The 18,884-nt window shown below is 38.5% G+C and overlaps 1 long non-coding RNA gene across 1 annotated transcript in view; it reads left to right on the top strand.

The window, feature by feature from the left end:
* Positions 1-18,588, top strand: part of LOC148407070 (uncharacterized) — an 84,372-nt gene extending 65,784 nt beyond the window's left edge. Inside the window, exon 3 of the long non-coding RNA XR_015863874.1 lies at positions 18,479-18,588. This is a non-coding gene — a long non-coding RNA (uncharacterized LOC148407070). The remainder of the gene's footprint in view (positions 1-18,478) is intronic.
* The last annotated feature ends 296 nt before the right edge of the window (positions 18,589-18,884 follow it).

Raw genomic sequence — 18,884 nt, 5'->3', positions numbered from 1 at the left:
AGAAATTCAGCGTGTTCTTGTTTGAAGCTAAATGTATGTTTTGGCTTGCTTTTCTTGCTTCTGGTGGCGCGAGGAATGCAAGTTTCCATCTTTGATAGAAGCCAGAATTAACTAAAAAAAAAAAAAAAAGTGGGGGCAGTTTAAAAAGAAAAAAAAAGCTGCCAAAAACGGAAAGATCCACAAAGGGGGCGGTGCATCAAAAGCTGCACATTTGTTTTCAATTTTACACAACGATCCCTGAAAGAGGATCAGAGAAATTTCAATGGACTAAATTGGCTCCTAACAAGGTCTTTTTTCACCCTATTCTGCCTGTCCAAAAAAAATCCTATTTTCTTCCCTTGGCAATGAACATTTTGATCACACTTTTATAAGAGACTACGAAAAAAGTTGCACTCCTCCTTTATTTCATCCTTTTTTCTAACCAGACTTGCTTTCCGTTCCTAACAGCTGCTCTGCAGAGAACCGGAAAAATCTCAGATGTGGGCAACGCTGGCCTTGAATCTTCAAGTAAAGGGTCAAATTATCTTCGACTCGGTTTCGGCGATGAAGCTGTTCTTCGCCTTGATCCACAAAGACAAGTCGCCCGTTGGTGCGGATCCAACATAGCGGAATGTGCAACCCAAGAAACATTTACAAGATATAATTTTGGCAAGTCTGCGGAGACTTGAGGGAGTCCAAAGCAGAAGAATCGGAGAGCCCCGCAACAGGTTTTTCAATTCTTGGCGGATTGTTTACAAAGGGCCATCCCCTCGTGACGGAGGAGAACGTTCTCTGAAGTCTGCCCTCTTTGTTCTGATGTGGAAGCTTCAGATGATATACGCTAGGGCTCAGGGCAGAAATGGATTGAAATTGAATGTAGGCGAGCTCCGAATTCCAACTGCATTATGCATTTCCTTCGTTTTTGAGGGTCGCTAACACATTCTGATGGTGGACGGCGGAGAGCGCTTTGTGGTCCAGATGGACCCCTTGGAGAAAAACGGGCAAGTCTGTTTCCTGCCCACATTGTCCATGTGTATGACTATCCTGTTTATGCAACCTGGATAAGCCAGAGAAGAATGGATGGTCGCTGCGTTATGATGACGTGCAATGAATGTAGGAATTTTTGGGCTGAGAAGGAAGACTCAACCTTCCTTTGTTTGTTGCTGATATTTTCAAGAGCCTCTCGGTGAAGGATGTCTCGCAAGGGGCCATTGCAGGCGCCACCCGATTTCCCTCAAACCAGACGGAATTCAACCCTTTACTTCAAAATAAAACGATGGGCCGCAAGAGAAAACTTTTTGTACGCCCCCTCCCTCACTCAACGCGCTGACTATAAATAAGATTATTAGCCATTAAAATGTATCACCATACCTAAGCCTTTATCCTTTTTAACAAACAAATGAAAAAAAACAAGATAAATCAACTTGTTATTTTTTACAGCGTTATTACAGCTTAGTCTAAAACTGAAATAAAGTGTGTGAAGGCCTTTGTTATTCCTCTTTGTTAAAGTTATTCATTTTATTATTGCAAAACTTTTTTCATCCGATTCACCACTCAAATTTTAGCATCCGAGCGAATATATTTTCCCGTTTCACAAGTCTTCACAATTTCACATTTTTACCCCTCCAAAAAAAAACGCTGATTTGCAAAGAGAGATTTATCAAAACATCCATTTTATTCCCCTTAATTTCAAATCATCCCCTCGCTCAAACAAAGTTACTTTTTTTAGTGATGTTCCTTTTTTTTTTCAGCTGCAAATATATTGTAAGCAATTTACCATTCATGATTTCTTCTCTGACTCCAATTTCAACATGCTCCAAAAAATCATGCAAATCAGGGCTTCTATTTGTCATTGCAAAAATTCTGAAATTTCACAAAATGTAACATTTCAACACCAAAAATCCAATAACTGGGACACATTCTGCTCTTACGTGAATGATGAATAATTTCACATAACGAGGTCACCTTAGTTTTTTTCCAGCATATCAAAAATTCATATTTACCACAAATTTATAATTGTCACCCATGAGATACCTACCGAAAAAACCTAAATTTCAACCAGCTGTTTTTTTTCTGCTGTAATTTCCAAACTTTTTAATCAATTCAGATTTTACCACCTCCCAAAAATTGATTTATATTTTGCCATTTTAAAAGCCACAAATAAAAAACGGGATTTTGTTATTTGTAATTTCTACAATTCTCAATGGATTCGAACCTTTAGGTTTTCAAACACAATTTATCTCTGGATTGTATTATCTATCTAGGTACTGTTCCTACAATATTTAATTGTTTAATTACAATAGCAGAAACCTAATAAATGCATGCTACCGTATTGTTTTAACTACAAGGCACAATTCAAATCTTTTTCTGTAAAATTGACAGTGTCCATTATAATCTGACGTGCCTTAAAACCCCGTGAGTCCGATAAATGGGGATTTTAAAAAAATAGAGACTGCATCTTAAAATCCAGTGTGCCTTATAATCCAAAATGATGTTAGTGGTGTTGGCAAGAAAAACAGCAGTCAATAATCAGCTACTTTTGGCTTGCGGGGGAGTTCTGAAAATGTTCTGGAACTGAACAATATGGAGGCCTTCCAGGTTCAATATTCTTGTTTTTGTCACTATTAGTTATGTTCCTCAGTTTATAAAGAAAATAATCCATGATATAAGACCATTCACATAGTTTTCAGGAGGCGATTGCTACATGGAGTTATTTTTTAGGATTGATGGATTACTAGACAGAATTTACTGGAGAATGAATTATAAATCATGGCTGAACTGACCTTTCTTTGCAAAATGAAACTCCAACAAGCTCCGGTTGGGCGGTATTATGGGATTTGGTTCTTTTTTTTTTTTCTTTTTAACAATCACAGCACTGACGACAGGCAGTTGATGGTAAAGACATGTGTGAATAAAAGCTATGCTCTTTACCTTTATTATATGAAATGTGAATGCAATATGAATCATCCTTGGATGAGTGTGTTATGGTGAATGCTTATTTCGTTTACATCCGTAGTGCTCAATCTTTTTTCACTGATGGATCTCCTGTGATCTCTTTTTTGAATGTTTTTGAGGATTAAAATGACTTTAAATATTGTGCCAATTTAATACACTTTGGATCCGCATGTGTAGTTGTATCTATGCATTTTATTTTATAACTTCTGAACATTTTTTTTAATGATTATTTATGGCTTACTAGCCAGAAAATTGTCACTAATAACAATGAGGAAGTCACTACAACATAATTTTGCATTTAAGAAATGGTACAACTAATTTGCTCATAAATCATTCAATCCCAAAGACTTAAAGTATTTTAACTTTTTTTTTTTTTAATTCATATATTCAATCCCATGTACTGTGTGTCCGCCATTTTAAACCCTCCTTCAGCCAAACATTTGGAGAAAAAAATGTCAAAAATACAAATACCTAAGTACCTGGGATTGAATGTCTGGAGTCTTAAAACAAAAGCGTAAAAATACGTCTTTGGGACTGAATGAGTGCATTTGAAAAATAAATCACTATTCCAATCACAGCATTAAAAAGGAGAAACTAAGGTCTGCTGATGCCTTCAGAAACTCTGTTGCGATCTCACGTAATGTCTTAAGTACAGATATGCCAGTGTGTGAGAATCGAGTAGATGAACGGACAAGCATCAAACAACATGTTCCTGAATGACTTTTCATATAAAAATGGAGTCACTTCCATGACTTCATGCTGTCAGACTCAACTTGATGTTTGGAAGCTGTCCCACAAAGTCAAATTTCCACTTAACGCATAATCGCATATTTTTGGTTTTGTGTTACGTGCGTATGATGTGGAAGAAACGTTTTGGCTTTTCCAATGTGAGGAAAGAACAATTTGATTGGTTTCTGAGACAAAGTGGCTTAGTAATATTTATGGCGGACCGCCGTTTGGAATTCTACTTTCTAGTCTTCGACTCCATTTGATTTTAAACGGATAATAAAAGAAAATCTGTCTTGGCTCGTCCACTCCGACGAAGGGAAAATATAATTTTGAGGTTATCCACGCCGAGTGTTAAATTAGCACAGAATATCAAGGCCTTGATCCAAATCTGGTTTCCCGCTAGACTCCACCGTTAATGACAAAACGATTAGCAAAAAGAGCCTTCATAACGCGGCCAAAGTTGCGGGGCCCCTTTCGGACGAGTCTAGTAAAAGTCGGGTTCACTTTTCTCATTAGGTCGGCGTCGGCTTCCATTTCCTTCGCAAGTGCTGAGTGGCGGGCCGAGGGTGACTGTTCTAAATGTAAATCATGGCCGAATGGAATTACGCCGACAGTCAGACATCTGTATTTTAATTGGCCCCTGGCCACTGCCACCCTCCTTTCCAGCTCCTGGCAAAAAAGCTCCCGCAAAAACCCTAATTTATGGCCGAGGCTTAAGGAATACACCCCATTTGTGTGTGTAAAACAAGAGTGAAAGAGCCAGTGGACTCAATGGCAAAAACAATATTTAGCAGATGAGATCACAGCTAACCATCTCGTCGTGGCCTCAGCATGACAAGACGCCGGCAAAATATTTCGCTTGGCGGCCTGCAAAAGATTTTTTGCCCCCGCGCGTGTTTGTTTTGACTCGAGGTGGCTTATTTTCACTCCGGGCTATCTGACCGCGGACTGCTAATTGTGAGCGGATCCGGACGGAATGTTTTGTTTTGAGGAGAGGCATTATTTCAAATTAGTCAATTTGTCCAGTCAAGTGTGTGGTCAAGCGGCCCACACAGCTGGAAGTGAAACGGGGCGGAAGAAACGGGAGAGGAAATTTGAGAAATAGAAAATTGATTCATGTGGATATGAAACCTGTGTGGACAAACGCTTGGTAAATTTGAGAGATTTTATTAGGATGCGTGCGGGGAACACGACAGCGGAGGGAAAAAAAACAACCAAGAAAAATCGTTTTTCTGTTGACGCAAATTGTTGGCAAATCTTGGTGCGTTTGGAGGGAGGGGATTAGTCCGATTAGCGTCCCCTGCTGATGGAATGCGTGGCACGACTCCAACGTTCAGTATCGCAGACAAGCAAATACGACAAACAAGAGGCGAGCGATACCGACTGGAAGTCCCGACGTCCGACCGCAAAAAGTCTTCAGTTCGGCTAAACTGAAACAACTCAAGTCTGTGGTGAATTTGCAGTATGGGTTTCTACTTCTTGTGTACTTCCTTTTTTGCATGTATTTATTTCCCCGATGTTTTTTCTACCCTCTAATCTGCCATTTGCCGCAGGATTTACATTCTCTGTATTGAGTAGACCCAGAGAACCACTCAGCGGAATAAGTCCATTACTCACTCAATTACTGGAACAGCAGAGCATGCTGGGTTGCCTTTGGGGAGAAGCAGGAAGGAAGGTCTTGTGGCTACTGAATGTTTTGAGTGTGTCAAAGGTTTTGACTGAATTCAGCCGCCTGTCTTCCTAGAACTTTCCTTTCCTGAACAGGAAGTGGTGTCAAAGGGGAAGTCAACCCAAACGTTTTCTTGACCATGATATTTTCTGGATTCAATAGTCTTCACTTTCCATTCAGATTCATATTGTATTTGCGAGGTGTGAATTGAACAGGAAAATTCTGGGTGAGTCCATCTCAAGGGGCGGCCATTTTGTGGCCTGCTGACATGGTTTTTCTGTTTTTTGAATCATTAGGGTGTGACATTCGCAAGCTTGGCCCTTAGAAACTATGATGTCATTTTTAGTCGCCGGCCAGAAGCAAAATGGCCGCTGCCAAGATGAATAAAAGCAGGTGGATTTTGATGCTTGATTCAAGATTTCACTTTAGAACTTGGAATATGTTTGAATTCACCCCTATGCATTTTCATGAAAGTTCATAAAATTAAAGGCAATTTCCAAATTTTTGACTGGTACTGCATATATTTTCTATGGCTGTTGTTTTGCAAATATATAAATTTTCTTAAGTGAAATAGTCCTCAATTTGACAACTGAACAATGATGACAAATCCCAACGCATCTTTTTTAATTTGCATTTTTGGATGACTACATCTGGAACATTTACGTTAGCTTAATTTTCACAAGGACATTTCTTTTTTAATTTGACTTTTTTTATATTTATATTTTAAGTTTAGATACCAAAAAGGCGGCTCAGTGACACACTATTAAGCACATCCGCCTCATAGTTAAGGGACTTTGGGAAGTTTGAATTCAGCTAGCACCTTCCTGTGTGGAGTTTGCATGTTCTCCCCAAGCCCGCCTGGGTTCTCTCTGGCTTCCTCCCACACTCCAAAACCATGCATGGCAGGTGTTTTGGACATACTAAATTTTCCTTAGGTTTAATCGGGTGCGTGGATAGTTGCTCGTCGTGCAATTAACCTGCAACTAGTTCTCCCATTGTTTCCCTCGCCTAGTGCCCAAAGACAGCTGAGATAGGCACCAGCAAGCCTGCGAACCTCGTTAGGATAATCGGTCATAGATAATGGATGGATGCCAAAATGTTTTTGCGGTTCCCTTGTGTTCATTTTCCGCTTTAGGAGTAAAGTATTCCGACCCTTGCTCTAACCTAGCTACGCCAAAATATAAACATGCTATGTTTAATTGAAGTAGAGTTTGTTGTGATGAATAATGCCATGCCTTTGTGCAGGCATTGTGTTGTTTTTAGCATTGTGTACTTTGATACATTAATTACAGCACTGAAAATGTGATTTATTATGGAGTGGCGCTTTCCCCAAGGCTCTGGTGAACAGCTTGCCATTGTTGCAATATGTGTGATACTAAAAAGCAAATTCACTGGGGGTTCCCCCCAGTATACGTATGTGAGCGTATATACAGCGATCGTGCGTGAATAGATTTGCTTTGTGCCTCTGTGCGGGAATCCTTGGAGTCAAATCTCAGATTCTCTGTTTTTATTTGAATGGTGAGGGCAATCAAACACTAGCTTAGTTTTCATCTTCAAATCATTTGAGCCAGGGCTTCCGCTCTTTTAGTTTGTCCAGACATCTGCCGCAGTCGACTCTTGGTCCAAAAGAACGACCGGGGGGGGGCTCGTAGCGGTGCAAAAGCACTGGCGGCGGGTGCAACATAAATCATCACCGGGATCAAAGATAATAGATAATGGCAGTTCCCACAGTCTGCTAAATCAAACTGCTGCTTCCTCACTCTGTTGAGTAATTGCAGAGAGGGTTGATCAGATTTTGCTGGGGCTACGACGCAAATAGAAACAGACAGAAATTAACATGCTAAGGGTGCACTTATTACAACGACAGATCGAAAGCATGAATGCAATTAATTGAGGCTTTTCGAAAGCTTTAAGTACAAATGATGACGTGAGGAAATGTAAATTGCTCCGATGTGAATGATGGGCCAGTCGTTGTTCAAATAACCTTCACTCTTTGGTTGTATGGTAAAAATAAAGTCTCGTTTTAATAAGATGCTTTTGTTGGAAAATAGTATGGGAATAAAATTTGATGTATGTCATTTTAGTGTACCAAGGCTAATCATTGTAGTCAAACGGGGGGTACAAGAACCCTTGAAAGCACGTAAAGGCACTTCAGGGGGTATGGGAGATTTTAAAAGGGTAAGTCGGCGCTTCTCGATTCCTTTTTGCAAAGCCCCACCCCCCCTCCCAGAAAAAGAAAATCTTTCGCATCAACTGCTCGCAGCATCAGCATATTTTTTACAGTATTTATACAGGTTCTAGGTTGGTCTAAAACAGAAAAATTAAGCAAGTGCATTAAAGTCCCTGAAAGGATTGATTAAAAGGCAGATTTCCGTTCCTTACTTTGAATTGCATGTAGGTAATATCTGTTTTGCCATCCAATGGTCACAGTTATCACTCGTGTTCAATTGATGATTGAGCATTAGTCAAGGGTGTCAGCTACCCATCATAAAAAAAACATATGACAAGAATTCTATTATTTATTTTTGTTATTTTAAAAGACTTGAATTCTCATCCACGGCACTGAAAGAATTAGGAATAAATTAATTGGAACATGAAGCAATTCTGTTATTGTGATGTTAGTACAAATAAACGTGGTTTCAAAGTTTGTTTGCTGATTCATGGATTCATTACAAAGCTTTAAGTATTTCCTTTATCTCTTTGCGTTAGGTTGGATTTTACTGGGGAAAAAAAAGAGATTTGCAGGGGGTACATGACTGAAAAAAGTGGAGAACCACTTGAATAGATTCATAAGGAAGAAAAACCCTGTAGTCTGCCACGTTTTCCTCCTGAGACGCAGCCTGTTCATTTGTGTCCACTGTTGCGTCCATTTTGTGTCAGCGAGACAGCAAAGTTAATTGCATCCCACCCAAACATGAGACAACATTGTAAAGGCTAAGATGTCCTCTACTGACCACACTAGGACATAGCTTGAATGTGTCAAATCATAGACCGAAAATAAATGTCCCCTACAGTGGACGCAACTGAAGCGGCTTACAAATACAAACAGAAGTCATTTGTTTTCAATCATAGAATAATTTAGATAGAGGCTGAAGGTGAGTCAAATTCGTGCATTAAAATGCTATTTCAGTAACAACGGGGGTCAGGACACAATTCTCTCCCGGATTCCAGAAAAGGATGCTGCTGCCGTCTTTTGTGCTCCATAAATATTTGCCTCAAACAATTCTCCCCAACAGTACAGGACAATGGAGGGATTCTCTCACAATAACAATGGCTGAGCAAACATCAGGGCTGTCGATGCAATATTGTTAGAGTTTAGCCACGTCCGCAGAGTCCACCAGTTTTCGTTTGAGCAACTACTGATATCCTAACACACGTGACCGTTGGTTTACTCTCCTTTCAAATCGGTAAATCCACAACTTCACCAGGCAGTCGCATACATGCTAATGAGCAGAAGCTAACGCTAACCCATGCTAACACTATAGCTGTACATAATGTTTGGCTTCAACACGTCGGAAATGATGAAATTGCATTTTTTGAACGGGCCAGTGTTTTTATACACCCGGTGATTGGCAGGTGACCAATCCTGTTTTACGATTAAATTCATTTTCACGAGCTTCGCGGTCCACAGGTCGTTGTTTTCGGTTTCCATCTGACTCATTTACAGCCAGTCTAGTAAAAACGGATCTTTGACATGAATAGCCCCGAAAGGCAATGAGTGATTTAAGTTCTATTAACTTTTGAAAGGTTCATGACGAATACGCATTTGATCCAAAGTTTGTTAGCTCGGAAAGATGTGGAAATTTTGGAACAAGTTAAAATTGAAAGACTGCGAGATAGCAAATACAAAATGCAAGAGTAAGGTTTTCAGTTTGAACTTTGGCATAGATAGACAGCTGAGCAGTCATATTTTTATCTACACAGAGTAACTGCTTGGACAAGCTTGAGCTTATCACAAGATGATTTGTTGTATACAGAATAATTTGATCCGGGCTGTCTCTCTTTTTCCGCCCAAAAGTTTCCTTCCATATCCACAGAGAAGTTTACTTGCCACAATTTTCAAATATTATCTTGCAAGTGCGTCACGGTTGAATTGAAGTTTCCATCGGATAAATGCTCCACTGGCCTTTATTGTTGGTTTGCATTAAAAGCCATTCCTGCTGATTTTTGAACTTCTAATACTTTTCCAGTAAGTGGCTTTAAAACACCCAGTGGAGTGGCAGTAGCAATATTTCATCCAAATCCACTCCAAGTTATAGTAGCAAAGAAGTATTAGGAAGGTTTGGCTCTTTGCAAACTTGCTATTTAATCATCTTTTCAATTATCTTCATTCTTAACTAACTAGATCATCCATGTAATTTTGAAGGATGACCTTTATACACCACAAGATACATTTCTTTTAAGAATACAAAAAATGCATGGCAATTATCTCAAAAATTCTTTTCTATTTAGACTGCATCTGATGAAAGCTGTGAAAGTCAAATGTTTCTTTAATCTGATGATGCATTTGCAGTGATAGTAATTTAACATTTTCTGATACATGTTTTGGCCCACTGCGGCAAAAGTCTGAGGGAAACAGAAATGACACCCTGATTGTATTCAGACACAGATTTACGGGAATAAAAATCATTTGAGATTGATAGCGTGTCAAATAATCAACAAATAAATGTCCACATTAACCGTATTTTCTGTACTTTTCGAACAATAAGGCTCACCAGGTTATAAGGCGCCGTTTCCCTGAAGAGGTCTATTTTTGGAAAATGTCATTATATACGGAAAACCACGTTATAAGGCATATAAAAATGGCAGTCGATTTTGAAGAAAATGAAAGGATTTTAAGTGAACTTTAAAATCGGAAAAATATGCTATGCATAAACTGGGGGTTTGAAGATTAAAACTGAATAAGAAAAAGAACTTGACGATACTTACCGTAGTTGACCTCGCTTATAAATCGATAACAAAAATGTGCTTATAAGCCTACCCCTGACTTTAGCGGTTACACCTATCACGGCTGTCCAATTAAACCACATGTTACACGTGTGTAACGTATGTGTTATTAAAACGACAAAATTAGGGTACTTTTAGAGGCATTTCTAGGTTGTATATAACATACTGTTGCGGTTATGGGAGAAAGGGGTGGGGTCTGTTTTGAGTAATGCGGTTATAAGTAAAAAAAAAAAAACAATCGGAAAAAAGAACCTCTACTTGTATACTCGGAGAAATACTAGCCGCCCGCCAGAAGTTCTTCACTCGACCTCATTTAAGAGCAAAGAGTGAGGCTTCTTAGATTCTTTCTCTTTTATCCAATTGAAAGTAGGGACAAATAACCCAATCGTAGGAGAGGAGTTTGTTCCCATTTCCTTTAAGAGCCAGAATGAAAAGACAATTACCCAGTTGTGGGCACTTTGATAGGGGAGAAAACCACTCAGAGTCCATGTGGGATGTTGTGCTTTTTACTAATCTTTCTTCCCAAGTAAGCCGCAGCCGTTCTGGTGAAAGTTAAAAGCATTGCAAAGTACTCTTTGTTTGAATTTAAAGATTGGGTAAGGCTGGAGATGAATCCATGTTGCTGATATCATTGATATCATTTTGGAATCAAAAAAATAATAAAATCAATATTACATAAATAAAAAAATATATAAGAATAATTTTACAATAATAAAATAAATCAAATCAAATAAAAATTCTCATTTTTTTCAACTTTTGAGTTATGTTTTTAGTAAAAGCTCGCAATGTGTTTTTTTTTTCAGCAAAGGAGTCACTATCACACAATTTAGCGTTTGAGTCATGTTCCAATTAATGCATTCTTAATTTGAAAATATGTACCATTCCTGCCACTCTTTTGTTGCCAAGCGTTATCAGAAAAAGAAACTATAGCGGGCCAGGACATTTAGCATTTTCACTCATCTTTCAAGACCGACAGAATATTGTGTGCTAAGTCTATGTAAATATGGGTGGTATCATATGCAAAATTGATTAACATTCCTTACTTAAAACTGCATGTAGGTAATATCTGTGTTGTAAATGTGGAAACACTGCCATCCAATGGTCACAGTTATCACTACAGTGCTCAATTGGCTTAGATGAGGTCAGCATTAGTCAAGGGTGTCAGCTACCACGATATAAAAAACATATTTGACAATAATTTAATTTTTATTATTGTTATTACTATTTTAAAAGACGAAAATTCTCATCCATGGCACCGAAAGAGCAAATTTGATTTGCTACTACATGCAAAAATGCCTTTTGACACCTATTTGAGAACCTCTGATAGCGTATTAATACAATACAATTTTAATGGGGAAACAAAAACCTGATGAGGAACAATAACAGTCAAGCAGTTTGACTGAAGTGACCTGAAGTCAGACGAGCAGACAGGCTTCCAACTGCTAATGGAGTGTGCTCCTCCCTTTTTTAATTACAGCCTCAACTTAATTAAAAGTTTCTGTGACATTTGGTATTGGCAAGTAATCACGTTGGTTTAAACTTGATTGGTACCACAAGGGCAGGGAGATGTTGGCACACTCAAGCGAAATGTCACTTCCATTTAATAGAAGCCTTTTCAAAAACAGCATGCTCGCTATACTGTATTTTTTTTCAATACATTTTTGCTTCTTTTGTTGAGAGGCATTCCGAGGAAGCCAACTGCCATGTCTAATACAAGCAACACAATCGGTATTTGCTTTATTGCAGCATCCATAAACATTCAATTTCAAGCACGTATCCTGCGATGGGCCTTAATATACTTAGGAAGGCAAAGTGAAGTCACATGCTCCAATACCGACTCATTTTCAACTTCAAACACGCACCTCATAGGGAGAGCTCGAAAATGGCCCTACAGTTATGTTCAAGAACCTCTCAATGAACTCTGGGGTTTAATTTCTTGTCTTCTGGATGCCAAGCCATTCAGGCAATTGCCGCGCGGCTTACTGGAAATGTTAGCCATCGAAATACATCAGGGATGGGCTACCCCTGGTTTTCGACCGTAAGGAAGACCATTAAGTGGAGTTAAGCTTCAACATGTGTTTGCAAATGTCTTCCCATCACAACAAATCAAAGCGAGCCCAGTCCAGGTATCCCCATTGAACTCTTGACACTTGCGTGAATGGTTCCTGAGTGACTATCATAAAATATGGACCTTTATTATCTTGATGGACTATCTTGAGTTTCTTTGAGCTCGCATATCTTCAAATTAGACAGCTTACGATTTGTAATCAGGTCGGAAAATTCCCAAATGAAAGCTAGGCCTCGCAAGCTTTCAAAGACCTCGGACATAAGCGATAAGTTTGGGACGTCTGTAAATAATTTCAAAGCTCGAGGCCGGCAGCTCTTAGTAATGGATGATTGACCCAAACTCAGGTTGATACATAGGGCGACCGCCAGAGTCCACGAGAGGACCTCTGACACACAAATATAAATAAGGGAGGGCCTAGATTTACAGAGCGCTTTTCCCCTGAAACCTCTCGGAGATCAAGACAGGAAATTTATGTCGCCCTCTTCGGAAAGGACGAGGAGAAGGGATATCGTTGCAAAAATAGTAAATCGGGCCCAGCCGAGGCAAATCAGCAAATAATGTATATATACGTTAAGCTCAACCCAGTCAAGGCAAACAGATGTCAGCCACTATCAGTCAGTCCCATATAAATAGCATCATTTAGAGATAAGTTTCCACCGGGATTATAAAATAGAAACACTTTGTCCATTCTCACTCCCGTTTAAGTCAACTGTCTTATCTGGGATGGATGCTACAACTCAGACAGTGAAAACAAAATTGATCCTCAAAGGCTCCCAAAGCAGTTTTCCGACATTTGCAGTCAAGATGTATTCTGTAAAATGTCTCCATTATCGTGCGCTGTGTACTTTCATCATTCAGACAATAATCAGGCATGTCTAATGTCAGATATGTTTGTGTCTAGTTCATAGATTAGGTTCGTTTTTTTACGGAACCTTAAAAATTAATATTTTGGACTAGGAAAGTTGTTTAAACATATTTGCAAATGCGTATACGAAATATGTTCAAATATTTGGATCAAATGTAGGCTAGATACGAAAGATTTTTTTTTTCCTTGATGCCATTGGGTAGTGACTTATTTCAGTGCTTTCCGTGTAATGTCGAATGATGTAGAATGCCAATAATGGAAAAAAAGCCATATTTAAGAACCTGTTTTGAACTAGTTTGCGAATTCAAATGAGCTTGCATATACAAACTTTGTAAATAATTTATCAAGTTTAGAACTTTCTGATTTGATTAACTGATCAATACTACGCTTTCACACGCAAACTCATTATTTACATGAACTAGAGACACATTAGGGTGTGAAAATTTAAAAAAAAGGAATGTGGTGCGCTCGTCAATTGTATTTATCTTGGGCAGATTTTTTAAATCACGCTCTAACTCCAAAATGGCAGAACTCTGATGGATCTTTTTTTTTTTTTTCCCGCGCATTCTATTATTGATTCATCAGGCTTATCTTCCTCTGTGATGACCTACAACAGCAGAGGTAGTTCCACAATGACAGTGCACTTCTGTGTCCACCTTAGCTCTTCCATCATCATGTGACGTGTGGCAGCCACTGCCAAAAACAAGGGCAGAATACAGCCTATCATTTGTCCCACTAGGAAGGTGAATTGCTGCTTATCTGACTTTAGCTCCAGGATCTTTACGCCTTCATGACTTTGAAGTTAGTGGCTACAGTAAGATTATAGTAGCTGCACCTTCCCGTAACAAGTCGCAAATCTTTGGAAAGGCTTGTCTTTTATACAAGTGTATTTCCGCTGTAGGTAAAGTCAATGAAAATGTTGAAAACACACATATATATATATATATATATATATATATATATATATATATATATATATATATATATATATATATATATATATATATATATATACATACACAATTAGGATGATAGAGGTCAATATATTATTAAAATATTAATATTATAAAGGCTAATATTATTACTTGTATTGGATAACCTTGTAACCAAAATGGTCTATTTTCACATCGCACATAACTCAGTTTAAATGTTAACTGACCAAGCTGGGAATTTTTTGTTTTTTTTCCCCTCAAGAACTTAATGTTGAACAGTGGATTAGAAATGTTTTTTTTTTTTTTTTAATAACTCTACACTTAACATTCCAAGAACAATTTTGGACCCATTGACCTCCATGATAAAACAACATTTTAAGTACACTTTTTTTTTTCATTTAAAGCATAGTGTAGATAAACATGTTTGTGAAAATTCGATATACAGTGCACACACATTACAATATACCATATTCAGTGAAACAAAATAACTCTAACTTTATCCAACTTCAATTTTAGTGAAAAAAAGGTTGTAGTTTTGCTTTTATGTAGTCATTTGTACACTACCATATTTTCCGGCCTGCAAGTTGAAAGTAAATAGTAGAAAATTTGACTTAAATATGACAACCAAGTCACGTATAAATGCTAGGAGATGCTTGTAAAATTAAAGGATTCAAAGTGTGAAAAAAACACTGTAAAAATACATTATCCTGATATCTTATAACGCTTTCCTAAAATAGACATTCTGTTGCTATTACTCAAGAAATAAACATGGCTAAAAATCCAACTTTAATATGATGAAATTGTACTCCTGCAAATGGTCACGATCTTGGATGACGATAACTGCTTCCAAACTTGAAGAGCATTCATTTACGACAGGCTCTTGAAATGTGCTTAAAATTGCCCACATTTTAGGGTTTCTCCTCCCAGAGCGCATCTGGCACAAAAGTGCGTAAATGATGGACTTAAGTTGACAGCTCTCTGGGTACATAGAGCCCATATTCAATGTGATTTTCCATGTTAATTGACAATTTGCTTTGATTGTCAATTCCGTCTTTTTTATTCCGTAGCTTGTTAAATTGCTATCATATGTGTATATTGTTAGAATAGGCTTGAGAAAATAACATAGCGGTCACCTTATTTGGCCTGTGTTTAACTGTGTTCTAAACTGCACCCCCCTGTTTTACAGACAGCCGGAGTGGAGTTTGCGAGACCAATCAGTGAGGATTTAAGAGTTGAATTATAGAGATTTGTTTAAGCTTGACGATCGGTCTGGGAGTATGTCCAAATGTGTTCGCACTCTATGGCGTTGTCTTACATGACCTGACTGTGAGTGAAACGTGGCACGTGGAATAAAATCAAATTAAAAAGCCAACATTTTAAGATCAAGATCAAACAAATTCATTAAAACAAATGAAAATCATTTCAATGCTCAATGCAGTAAAAGCAAGCAGATGAATATCATCTTCAAGTGTGTTTTAACTTGAGTAAGTTCAAGCGTGAGAGTGTTTTCGTTGATTACGCACTTTGACTGCCTTTGTTTTAAGGCACGATGACAGGAAGGAAGGAAGGAGTTGACGTGTTACCTCATGCTGGAGAAAATGCATCAGTGTTTTCATTGTGTATTCAAGTATGCTGTTAATCACTGATGATCCTATGTGATGGTGTGTGAAACATCCTAAGCTATACAATATATATATATATATATATATATATATATATATATATATATATATATATATATATATATATATATATATACTGTATTTTCCGCACTATAAGGTGCACCTAAAAGCCTCATTTTTTTTTTTTTTTAAATAAGCAGATGGTGCGCCTTAAAATCAGGTGCGCCTTATTATATATGGATCAAAATTGAGATTGGGATTCGTAGATGGGGAATGAAGTGATAAAGTAAGTTTTACCTGTTACTTTTGTGTGTTTACAGTTGAACAAGGTTGCTCATTGTGACATTGAGTTATTATGCTATTGAGAGTTCAGTTATTATTTGAGTTATTATTGTTATTACTATATAGTGATTGAAAAAGTTTTCAAATATGTCATTAACTGAGGGTGCGCCTTATAATCCGGTGCGCCTTATATATGTAAAAAGTTTTACAATATGTCATTGATTGAGGGTGTGCCTTATAAACAGGTGCGCCTTATAGTGCGGAAAATACGGTATATAAAATATTAAACGAGAGAGAGTAGAGTGGTATTATGGTAATATAGGCATACGGTTTTACTCTAATACACCAACCCGCGGCATCTAAAAATAGACTTTCAACACCGACATAAACTAATTGACATGAAATAAGTTTTTTGATAGTATTTATAAACGTGTACTCTAGTTGTACTTTTAACTTAAAACTACGATCAATTTTGAAAGCAAATAGACTATGTATCGATTCAATGGCTGAGGAATAACATAGTATTAGTCACGTGACAGCCCAGATTTTAAAATGAGAAATATAAAAAAACAAAATAAGCCATGTTCGACTCAAAAGAGTAAACATTTTCGACTACCTAAATTTAGCTCGAGTGGAAAGTATTACCATAAAACGTGTCATAATTTGAATACTGCAAAACTAACACACAATTTACTGTACATACAACCAGCCCAAACTTGTTAAAATAAATGCGTTAATGTATTAACTAAGTCAGATTTGAATTGCCTATAACATTTTCTTATGCGTTTGTTTTGTGATCCATGACGTTTAATACCTGACGATTTGCGGACCCGTGCAGTGACGGCACCGATAAAGGCCGGCGCTAATGTGGCTCTGAAAAGCAGTCAGCTGCAGTTATTAATATCCTTACCATTGAGCATGGATATGCTCGTTAGTATCTCAGCTTTTTATAGCCCTGACAACTGCCACCATCTCGACACCTGAGGGGGGTCTGACAAGCGGCCTGCTGCCACACATTTCCAACCCAATCAATGTCAGCCCTGGTTCCTACCTTCAAAACGTGGCGCCATAAGGATGGTGTGAATAAACGCGTAAATGAACGGAAAGGAACATCTAAGCTGGGTATTTTCTACAGACTGGTGATGTGCAGAAATTGAAGAAAAATGACCGGTGAGAAGAGAGGAGCTGCAAGAGCTATTTCATACTCCCCACTTAGCTGTCTTCTGTTAAGTTATGCCTGGATAAGAGCCACTCTTGCAAAACTATTCCCAGGCCCTAGTCCTCCCCCCCATCCAGAACGTAGAGGTTAACAAACGAGTTCATAACACGACCTTTTGAACATCTGAGTCAGCGCTGACTCCCGCACCCTGACCCCGACCTCCCCCGTGTCTCCTTCCCTCTTTTCTTCTCGTCTGCCAGGAGGTGTCGGAGGGCCGAGCGGCCGCCTGTTATCCGAGATGAAACAATGCTGCCACATCCTCGGCCATCGCTTCCTCTTTGCGCTCTTCTTTTCTAAACTCGGAGGATTTGACTGCCAAGAAAAATCCCTAAATCACTCCCTTCCTCTACAGGTTTTTGTCTTTTCTCTGTCATCCTCAAAACCGGGAGCTCCCCAAACGCTCCGTATTTCAATCATCGCTTCCTTGTTTTAGCCTTCCTCTGTCAGTGAGCGTTTCTGAAACCCGCGTGTTTACCAGTGACCTGTAGTCGCCCGATCCCTGCCGAATCCGGCTTCCTGTGGAGTACATTACGACACAGGTCAGCTGTCTTAACCTCTGATCCCAATGAACCGGTTTTAGTACTTCAAATTCCTCCCGCATTTGGAGGAACCATCGAGGTAACAATGAATAACAAGTCGGTAAAAAAAAAAAAAAAAGTGACATTCTAACAGTATCCTTACACATCAAGCAATACCAATGGCAACTTGTGTTTCGAAATGGATTCAAATTGATTTAAAACAATCACATCTGGACCCAAGCTGGTCCTCTGAGAGTTATTAGAGGTTATCACGCCTGAACGCTACCCTCACCGTGCGCGTGCATGAGGCCCGCACTCTGAAGATGCGTTTCCACGTCCCGCATGAAGCAAAGAGGCTGCATTGTTCCGAGCTTCACCCCATAGGAATTCTTTACATGCTTGTGGCTTCACTGTAAAACATCTCACTTTCTGTGCTGACTGTGTGTCCGACAGCAGGAAAAGCTTGTCTGGGGTTTATTGGTGATTGTGTATCTGCGGATGATGGATGCTTCAGTGGAACAAGGGTCTTGTAAAAGGATGAAAGGTCAAATTACTGTTAAAAGTGTCCGTTTCTTTCTGCGCGTTGCCGTTTCCTGTCTTATGTCTCGATTTTGTTCCGCTCAATTCACCTTTTTATACTGCAAGTCGTCGTCAAATATTCATTTAGAATTTTTCTCCATCCATTTTCTATAGATGCCTATCCTGGTTGCTGGCTTGCTGGTGCCTATCCAAGAAATTTCTGGGCAGTAGGAAGGGGACACCCTGGACTGGTTGCCAGCTAACAGCGAGGCACACAGAGAAAAACAACCAATATCATTTATATTATTTGTGAATTAGCAAGGAAATTAAATAGTCATATTGCTGGTGTGAAAATGATCCGAATTAAATAATTATTGTTTTGTACAGAACGTTCAAACAATCAACATTGATTGTTTATAATAGTTAATGTCATGGGAGGGGCTAAAAGAATACATATTGTCACTAATGAAGGGTTTGTTTGCCTGTCAAATTGCATTTAAAAAAATATTACATCATTGTGAAAACAGGGGTGAGAATGTGACGTGTTGAAATATGACTATGACAATGTTTTCCTTTTATT

This window comes from Hippichthys cyanospilos, chromosome 20 (assembly GCF_059441005.1).
Source record: "Hippichthys cyanospilos isolate Australia breed blue-spotted pipefish chromosome 20, RoL_Hcya_1.0, whole genome shotgun sequence".
Classification (NCBI taxonomy): domain Eukaryota; kingdom Metazoa; phylum Chordata; class Actinopteri; order Syngnathiformes; family Syngnathidae; genus Hippichthys; species Hippichthys cyanospilos.
Note: the sequence above shows the minus strand (reverse complement) of the source record. Positions and strands in the feature narration are given on the sequence as shown.